Source organism: Crocodylus siamensis, chromosome 1 (assembly GCF_052110815.1).
Source record: "Crocodylus siamensis isolate JL-2025a chromosome 1, ASM5211081v1, whole genome shotgun sequence".
NCBI classification, from domain to species: Eukaryota; Metazoa; Chordata; order Crocodylia; family Crocodylidae; genus Crocodylus; species Crocodylus siamensis.
In genome coordinates, this window is record NC_143395.1 from 191,908,702 (window position 1) to 191,918,606 (window position 9,905).

Here is a 9,905-nt window from a genome sequence, read left to right on the forward strand (position 1 = left end):
GGGGCGCCGCGAGTGAGCCGAGCAGCTGCCAGATATACGGCCGGCCCCCACAGGAAATTAAAGGCACGGCTGCTCGTGTCTGCTGCCGTGAAAGCTGCCTGCCTCTTGCTCCAGCTAGAGTTTAGGGGATGGGCTGGCTAGGGCTGACTCTTCCTCAGGCAGGGGGGTGGACTGAGTGACCTCTGGAGGTCTCTTCCAGCGCTGCTTCTTTGTGCCTCTAGAGCACTCTCACGGTTACCGAGCTGCGCTCAGAGGGCTGCCCCATCTCCCGTGGATGCTTTGCAAGCCGATGCATGGTTAACGCGGTGGTGGGGACAAGGATCCCTGTAGGAAGGATGCTAGGGATGCCAAGGTGCATTCAGGGTGTCACCTGCACCCCGCTGGAAACAGGCATATTCAGAGGGTGGCAAGGTGAGGGGACCAGGGGGGACTACCCAGAAAGCCAGATCCTCCCTGTCTCCCTATGTCCCTAGGGTTCAATGGGATTCCCCCCGCCCCCCGCTCAATCCCAGTGTTATCACAGGCCACGTGAGGTCAGAACATAGCACTGTGTGCCCACCACCTATCAAAGACCCCCACCCACCCATGACCCGCTTTGGTGGAGGGGAGGGGGGGTACTTAATCTCTTTCGAAAAGGTGACCCTCTGGTTCCCCGTGTTAAACAAGCAAGGTCCAAGAGGATTCAGATGATACCGTCTGTCTCGAGTGTGGGAACAAAACAGAGGAATCTATCAGGCACCTTAGTCTTCTACTCAAATAAAGGTGCCCCTAAAATACATTGATCCAAAAGCCCAGGTTCTGTTTTCCAGGGGCTGCCTCGTCTTGTTCCTTGATAGCGTGGTAGATGCTAGCAGGAAGTTGAGCTACTAGAACTGCAGTGTGTATCTGCAGTCTAGGGTAGGGAACATGCAACTCACTCCAGCAGTTAGGATGGCACTGGGTTCTTACTGCTGTCATCTATAACAACAACAACAACAACAACAACAACAACAAGTCTATTGTAATGGAACTAGTAACCCTTGGTTATATCGGCTGAGATAGCTTAGCTATTAATTCATTATTCTCCCTAAATACAAGGAGGGCCAGGTGCTGGACTGCTGTAAACTGGCATGGGAAGCCAATGAAGCTATGCCACTGAGGACCTGGCCCATACGATGTGTGCTTTGGAAAGGAGACGAAGAATACCGGGTATAGCTGCCAGAAGGCACAAACTCGGAGTAGGGTACCTGCTAGTTAGCATGGCAAAGTGACGTTCTTGACAACCCCGTCCTCACATGCTCAGCAATTGCTGACATGCTTGCCATTGTAGCTATGCTCTTATAGGCTCAGGTTTGCTTCTTAAAGTGTAGTGTTTCATTCCCCCTTAGGTTATTTTAATTCTGTTAGGGGGAGATTGGTCTTTTCTCAGTCTACAATTTCTAACCACATTGTTGCAAGGTTACTGCAAAGTTAAAACATGAGACAAAGAAAAGATTCTGACCCTGATCTGCTGCCCACTGGCAGACTGGGCAGACTTTCCAATGATAACTTGACCATCATCCTCTGTGAGGGCAAGAGTCTATGCCTGCTTTGGAATAAAAGGTTTGTCTTGAAAACAGCATATAGAGCTTAGGCAAATACAACTTCTTCAGTCATCTCACTGTAGACAGGCTGAGCAGTACCTGTCACCACTGATTAGAATGGGGCCATCTTTGAAAATTAAGTCTATTTTGGATAAAACCTGCTTCATAGGCATTGGATCTCCTTGTCTGCAGGACCACATTCAATGAGGAAAGAAGCAAGATTTAATAGGCCAAACAGGGTGTAATCAACCTTCTTCTCTGAACCATGCTCCAAGACTGATCACTACCTGGAAACACGTGGAACATCTCCAGCCTAGTAGTTGCACCGAGCAGTTCCACAACCCTGGATGACTATTCAAAAAAAAGAAGCTGAGAAAACAAAAAGAGCACTACCTTATGCATTACCTACAAACCAGGCTGTGAGTAATCCCAGTATATTTGCCCCAGATGCACAACTACAGTTGTTTTCATGTGTGCAAAAAATGGAAAATGCTGTGATATTAGACTGGAATTCATGTCTGGCAACATTTTACAGCTACGTAATTCTAGATGAGAACATAGGCACAGTTCAAAGAGGATTCAGGCCTTTGGGGGACGTTCACCCCAATGTTGTAAAATAGGCCATATTTTGACCCTCAGTTAATCCTCATTTAAGCATCATTATTTTACAAGATAACGTCTAGGCACTCTGGTCCAGAATCTCTAAAGTATTTAAGCACCAGACTGGGAACATCTCAGTATTTTTGAGGATCTGGACTTACATTACCACCTGAGCAGCATTTCTATTTCTTGGGCAGTAGTGGCATTTCAAGACTGTCAGTGTCATAACATAGTAAGGGTGTAGATTTTTCAGGTTGCTTTTTTTGTTTTTAGTCACTAGTTACAACCAGGGACCAGAGTTGATGTAGTTGTCAATGTAGTTCCATGGACATTTCTTAAAATGTCCTCTTCTTGGGAAGTGTAGACTGCCCATTAAATGATGCTGTCTAAAGGGACTTCAGCCTTAAAAACCACTGATAGAAAACGATACACTTATATAATGCATAATGAGCCTATTTTATGACATTTATCTTCAAGGACAGACTAGCTAGTTCACAACTGTAGACTCTTCATTCGTGTATATTAATGTTACAGTAGAGATCAATCACTGTGAGTACTGAAGCACATTCATTTGGTGTTCATGCAATTAGCCTACAAGATCTTCTGATGATGGGTCATGTTGCTGCATATGGCAAAGCTGCAAGAACTAGAAGTGGGACATAGTGATTAGGAACCTGTAGTGTGTGCTGGTAAAAATGAGACCTCTATTAAGCTGGGGAAAAATGAGACATCCTCAGTTTAGCTCTGGAGGTTTGGAGATTGATTCCAGTTTGGATCAACCCTCAGGGCAAGATCTTCATCTGGTATAAATGAATCTTTGTGAAAATGCATACAGCACAGCCATTTTTACCAGCTGAGGATCTGGTTCTTCCTACGTAAGACTTCTCTTGTACTATGGTGTAAATCATTGATTTTAGTGGAGCAGCCCTCAGCTGCTCAAAGTTATATGTGTTCCTACATGAACTATCCTGATCTCTTGGATATGCCAAGTTGCACAGCAGCAACTCTCCTTCAAAACAAAACAAAACAAAACAACACCCTCCTCAAACCTTTTTTTGCAATACTCTGCTTCTTGTCTGCCAAGAAATGTCCCAGGAACACAGCTGGATTTCTAACAGTACTTCATCCTTTCTGCTCAGACTGCCCAGAATGAGAAAAGGCATCGCCATGAAAATGAATGGGCGTTAGATGGTAAAAGACTGAGGGCTCACATTTTCAGAAGTGTGTGGTCAGCTTTTACTTCATGTCAGTGTAATCTCCACCATTGAAAGACCTCGCAAATAATAAAAGCTCATGCTTGTAGCCCATCACTTCTGCTTCCAGTGAAGACAACGGCAGTTAATCCCTAGAAACCGGGCTGGGTCCCAGAAGATGATGCTGATGCGGTGATCACAACCCGGGCTGTAACTTTTAACTTAGGCGAGTAAAGCCCCCAGATGAGCGCTGACACCGAGAGGGCAATGAATGAATGGATGCTCGGAACAAATTCGGGAATCATTCTTCCTCCACGGGTTTGTCTGTCGGCTTGTCCTTGCTCTGCGGCTCTAATCGCCCTTTGTGACTGTTGTAGCCGACACCCGCTTTCACCAACAGTTGCTATTCCTTGAGCGATGTTAATACTGTCGGAGGAGGAAACAAACCACTAAGACAAGGCATGTTATGTTCATGTTGGTAGGGGGCTATGCCTTCCTATACCAGGTTCGCGCGGATCGACAATCATGTCACGGGGGGCAGTTTTTTAATGCATTAATTCAGAAGCTCGCCTGCAGCTATTTCGGCCAGGAAAGACAATCGGGCGCGGTACTGGTGTGAAAAGCTCGGGGAGGATCGAGCTCAGGTCCCAGGAAACGCCTCTCCTTTAGGTGGATTTGCTAAGATAGTTTTGAAAACGGCGATCAGAGGGGTTTACGTTAATGGGTGCAGTTAGATTAAAAATTAACAGCACAGAAGGACAGTCAGAAAGCATCCCGTGCACTAGAGCCCGAATAAGGTGCCAGGTTCCCCAGACACGGATGCTAGGCATATGCCATCTCCACATTGTACTGATGCCCTCTTTTGCCTTACCCGAATATGCACGTAGGGCTGTGTATAGTAGATGCATGCACATAGATACAGGAGGGCAAACCAGCCAAAGGTAGGGCAGAAAAACGATAGTGCGATTTTAAGATGTTCCCATGTCATAAGCTTGATCTGCCTATTCATTGTGGGAAGCAAAGTGTATGATGCCTACACAAGATGCAGCTGCTATACATACGGGCACACACAGTGGTAATAACCCTGCAGTAAATTGCAAGTGGTGTAAAACCGAGCCCTGGGACAGAGAGTTTCTCCTTCACTCTCAAGTGCCTCCGGTTCACCTCATCCGGGATGGACCCCAGCATCCTACCTCTGACCGGCCAGTTCAAAACCGTTCAACCGCTTGCTTCTTCTGCCTCTCCAATTCTCCTCTTAAATTACATGGTCGTGAGATGCAGCATGGTCAATACTCTGTCTTGGGCCGGAGTAGATCCACGCAGTCTGTCTGAAGCTGGACTTGTACTGCTAGCAAGGGGAGCATTTTTCTATTATGACATTATATTTATTTACGGCGGGGGGGAACCCCAGCCCTGATGGATCAGACTTCCAAATGATGCATTACCTTGGAAAACAAATCTGGTTTTAAGCAATGCACCTAGATTGCACCTTCTTCTTTTTCCGTATGCAAGGCAAAGCTGGACTCAGGGTACTGAGGGTGCCTGGCTTTGTAAGTCGAAGGATACGACTTAAAAAAAAACCCCTAACAGAAATTGCTTTGGGTCCGTTTGCTTCTTATTAAAAACACCATGATCCAGATTCCAGGATAGGGAGGGGGATACAAAGGTGGGTCGGGGGAGGGGTGTCTTTTTTTCCCTGAACCTGGGCTTGGATGACCTGCCTGTCTACAGTCCTTTTCTCTGCACTCCCCAGACTCATGGCCAAGCTGTCTGGTGTCTGGCACAGCTGGGCTCTGTGTGAGCACGGGCGGCTAAGAGGGGAGGGGAGGACACCCCTTCCCTCTCCCCCACCCCTGGGATGGGGATACTGGAGCCCCGCGGGGAGCAGAGCTTTCGGGTTACCTTTGCAATAGCCGCTAGTTCCGCGACTGCCCATGCACAGGCTGGCTTCCTAGGGGGTTAAATCCACTAAGGAGCAAGCAGATCGCTGCAACATGCCGCTGTATCACTGCAGCCTCCCCCCTCCCTTTTCCAGTCCCGACACTGAAGGCGCCTCTTCCTTGGGATGCGATGCTCCAGCCTAGACAGCACCCCCAGGAGATGGCAGGTCCTGCTGCCTTAGCAGGATCGGGCCTCCCTTCCCGATGAAGACTTGCGGCCGGGGAATCAGGCTCAGAGCAAACCCATCCTGGAAGGCACCCGTGTCCTTTCCACCCGGGCAGCTGCGAAGCGGTGCGGAGCTCACCCTCCCTCCCCAGCTCAGCCCGCACGGCCCCGTTTGCAGCCTGCCCCTCCACTAACCCGGGGAACGGGGGCATCGGTGTGTCTGCTCCCTGCTCTCGTGCCAGCCTTCCCGACAGGGACACAGACTGGAGCAGGGCTCCGTAGGGCCGGCCCCGGGAGCAGCCAGCTGCGGCTCGCCCAGTAGCTGAATTATGACGGCATAAAGGAACAAAGGTAGCCTTGCCCCGCGGTTCGCGGAGGTGCAAGGCAGGGGGGCACTGCACACGCTCCCGGGGAGCAAGCCCCGGGCCCTGCCTCTCTTTCCTGCTTGTCGGGGAGAAGGAAGGCGGGGGAAAGGCAAGCCGCCTTTTTACCCAGCGTCTTGCGGATGTGGAGCCCTGAAGGCAAGCCGAGAGGACAAGGAAATGCACCCCCATGCCCACCCCCAACAGGGATCTAAAGGTAAGGAGGGATCTGAGGAAAGGCCACGCGAGATGAAGAGCCCTGCTTGCTAGCCCACGGGCTCCTGTTCCCCCTGGATCTAGGCAGGTGAGCAGGGGGCAAAGTCCCGAGCTGGCAAAGTCAAGACCCGGAGCCCCGCTTTCCACAGCCAGGAGGACAGGGAGACTCCAGAGGCTAGTGCCTGCAAGCAGGGGTGCTGCCATGCCTCGGGGCAGAGGAGAGTGGGGAGAGCCCCACGGTGGTGGGGCAGAGAGAGGCTGCAAAGGTTTCTGCAGGTCTCTGCTGGCTGCCCGACAGCGCCTGGTTTTGACCCTCCCTCTCCTGCTTGGTGGCAAGACTTTTGTTCGTGCTGCAGAGACGGGCTGGGAAATATGAGTGCTCATTTAAAATGCTCTCTCTTCCTTCACTGTTGGGGCCTTGTGCCCGCAGCCCTTTGGAAGAGGTCTCCACTGGGGAAAGCATACGGTGCCAATGTCCAGCTTGATGGAGAATATGTGTGTGTGTCGGGGTGGGGGGGGGGGACGGGGACTGATATCCCGGCCCTATTGAGAACAGAGTTCAAACTGCCATTAGTAAGTTCAAATAGGGACCTGTTTTATAGCCTGTTGGTCTGAGAGAAGAAGGAATACAAAACCCTAAAACTGTTGGTTCAGAGGTGATGTGTGCCTGAAACCTTGCCTATATATACACACATATATATATAGTGCCCCTTTCCTCCAAGAATTTATCCAATCCCTCTTTCCCCCCACTTTTTGTTTATAAATATGTGACTATAAATACGATTATATGCTTAAGCATATATCTATAATCACATTGAATCATATAATCGTATTTATAGTCACATATATATCAACAAAAAGTGGGGGGAAAGGGGGATTGGATAAATTCTTGGAGGAAAGGGGCACCAGTAGCTGTTGAGCATAGGAGTCAGGGTCACGGGCCACTGAGTTAGAATATGTGTGTGTGTGTGTGTGTAATTTATTATTGGATGCATACTTTGCATGCTATTTTGTAGTTGGTCTAATAAAAGGCATCACTTCTGAACCAAGAGTTTTGTATTCCTTCCAATAGGGACGGTGTTTGACCCTGCGATTTTGAAAACCTTCCCACATGTTGAGCTAGCCAGAAACTGGCTGAAGCTGGAGCCGATCACAGCCATCTCCTTAGAGGGGAGCGGGCGCCAACACAAGTGCTCAGGAAGAGATCAAGAAGCCTGAGCCAAGGACCAGAGCATCCCGGTGCTCGGCGCCTGCCGCATGCCAGGACGGGCAGCCGTGCCCCAAAGCGCCCAGGGTTTGAGCCTTGCTCCTCGGGTGGGCATGTCGAGACGCTTCCCCCGCAGTCCCACAGCAGGCTGACGGCGGCCGGCTCCCGCCTGGCAGCGCTCAGGATGACCACCTCCCTCATCCCTCTAGTCTTTGGTTTGCATATTCATGGTTGGAGGGGGGGACGTGCGGGTGGGGTTGAGACCTAAATGTAAGGCCTTTTTTCTGCTGCCCAGCAGCTGCTCTAGTGCTCCTTTTTCTTTTTTGCCGCAGTCATTTTCCAACCCAGACTCGAAGGGCTGCACCTCGTTTAGTCTGCACCTCTTGTAGCCAGTCCACATCAACACAAACCAGGCACCATTCACGAAGCTCACCTTGTAAAATAGAGAAACACGTATTTCACCGTGTTTCTGAAGCAGTACAAGGGGACGGCTCCATAGCACAGGGGTTCAACCGGCGGCGGCTGCGTAGAGGTGACTGACTCGGAGAATTTTACAGCGGAGATGTATTTAATAGTGCACATGTTATTTCAGTACTGGTATTATAAGCCCTCTGTTGCCTTCTCTGTTAACTGTGTTTAACACTAGCGCTGGAGGTGAAAATCGGATTCAAAGAAACTGAGAAATTAGGAGAAATTATTTTATCCACAACATATTATTGCCAAGTGCTTTGCTTTCCCCCCTTATCCCTTATGGCATATCGTGGGGGGGAAATCAGTTGGCATAAAATACCTACATACATACATATATACACACACACACACACACACACAAATATTTTATTTGTGTGTATGTGTGTGTGTGGGAAGGGGCTGTTTTGGATATATATACATACATATATGTATATGCATATATATTAAATGATATATATTTGCCCATATATATAGTATATATATATTTGCCTGTATATATAGTGTGTGTATGTATACACACACATAAAATATGACATATATACACAGACATATTATGTATATATATTTATATATTGTGTATATATATATATATATGCATCTGTGTATATGTATGTATATATTTGTCAATGGATTTTTTGTATAACTATGTATATATATGTATTTAAAATGTATTTATATGTCAATGGTTTTTTTATATTATATATATATATATACACATATAATATTTGTGTGTGTGTGTGTGTGTGTGTGTGTCTCCGTGTATATGTATATGTATACATATATATGTATTTAAGCATCTATTTGTTAATGGATTTCCCCCCCTCTACCATATGCCATAAGGGATAAGGGGAAAAAGTAAAGCACTTAGCACTAATATTTTGTGGAGTAAAAAATATTTCCTATTACCTTTTATACAAAATCCCATAGTTTCTGTGAAACCAATGTTTATCTCCAGTGCTAGTGTATAATAGTTATTAGAGAAGGCAACAGAGGGCTTATTATATGTATATAATGTGTATGTGAGTGTGTGTGCATCATATATATATATATTTATAGATATATATATAGATATATATATGACATACACACACACATATATGGGCAAGTATTTATTTTTATCTATTCACACACAGCACACAGACAAATATTTGCTCCTCTCTCTCTCTACATATGTGCACGCGCACACACACACACACACACATAACCCCCTCCCTGCTTTTAAAATAAAATAACATTTTGAAATAAAAACCAATGTAGATAGTTATTTTTAATTGCTTTTTAAAAGATTTTATAACTTTTTGCTGCAGTAGACATTCATTTCCAATGGGAGCTGCCACTGGTTTGAGAGGTATTTTAGCTAGAACACAGGATTTACCAACTAAAACTGAAAATTGCTTATATGATTTAAGGAAAAAGGAAAGAGTAATCTTGCACCTAAGATGATCTGACTGAGAGACCAGGCTTCTTCGGTGATTTATTCATATAGGGCTTGTCTGAAGTCTTTTATTGATAGCTTCTAGCTTCTATTTCCAAAATCTTTTTTAGGTCTGTGGGTGGAAAAGGAATACCGCTACTGACGAGTTAACAGTTACCAGATCGAGCAGTGCAAAGAGGCCGAGTGGTGTCTATTATTGACTGAAAGGTGAACATGATTTACAGCCTAATTTCCAAACTTGATGGAGTGGAACTGAAATCTCCAGGTACTGTCAGACTGCGCAGGAGAAATCAAAAGCCTCCAGGTCTGGCAAGGCCCTGCTTTCGTCTAAGGTTTATTGACTAACCCAGGACAGCTTTTATCTGGTGTTATTGGATACAGAATAGAAAGCACCAATTGTGTAAGCACCACCAAAATAAAAATCAGTCCAGCCCTTCAGCTGGATGCTTAAACCATGCTGGTTATTTTATTGTTTTTTTTAATGTGTTCCTCACATTGCCTGATCACTGACCCTTGAAAAGGTGCCACTTGGACAATGTCAGACTTCACAACCTGCAATATTCAATACACAAAAAAACTAGGGGATAGGGCTGCAATTTTCAGTTACTCCTAACAAAGATGCAAGCTGAGAAAGCACCAGCTCTGTTCATTGATTGCTGCTGAAACATCTTTTGCACTATATTTAAGGTGAATACTTTCTTATAAATATGACCGGCCATTAATCTGTAACAAGAAAAGCTTCCTTTCCCTTGT

General features: G+C 46.6%; 1 long non-coding RNA gene across 1 annotated transcript; it reads left to right on the top strand.

Annotated features, from left to right (window-relative positions):
- The first annotated feature begins 5,713 nt into the window (after positions 1 to 5,713).
- Positions 5,714 to 9,557, top strand: LOC149873807 (uncharacterized). The gene is made up of 3 exons (XR_016439885.1): positions 5,714 to 6,040; positions 7,579 to 7,778; positions 9,263 to 9,557. It is a non-coding gene; the product is annotated as an uncharacterized LOC149873807 (long non-coding RNA).
- The last annotated feature ends 348 nt before the right edge of the window (positions 9,558 to 9,905 follow it).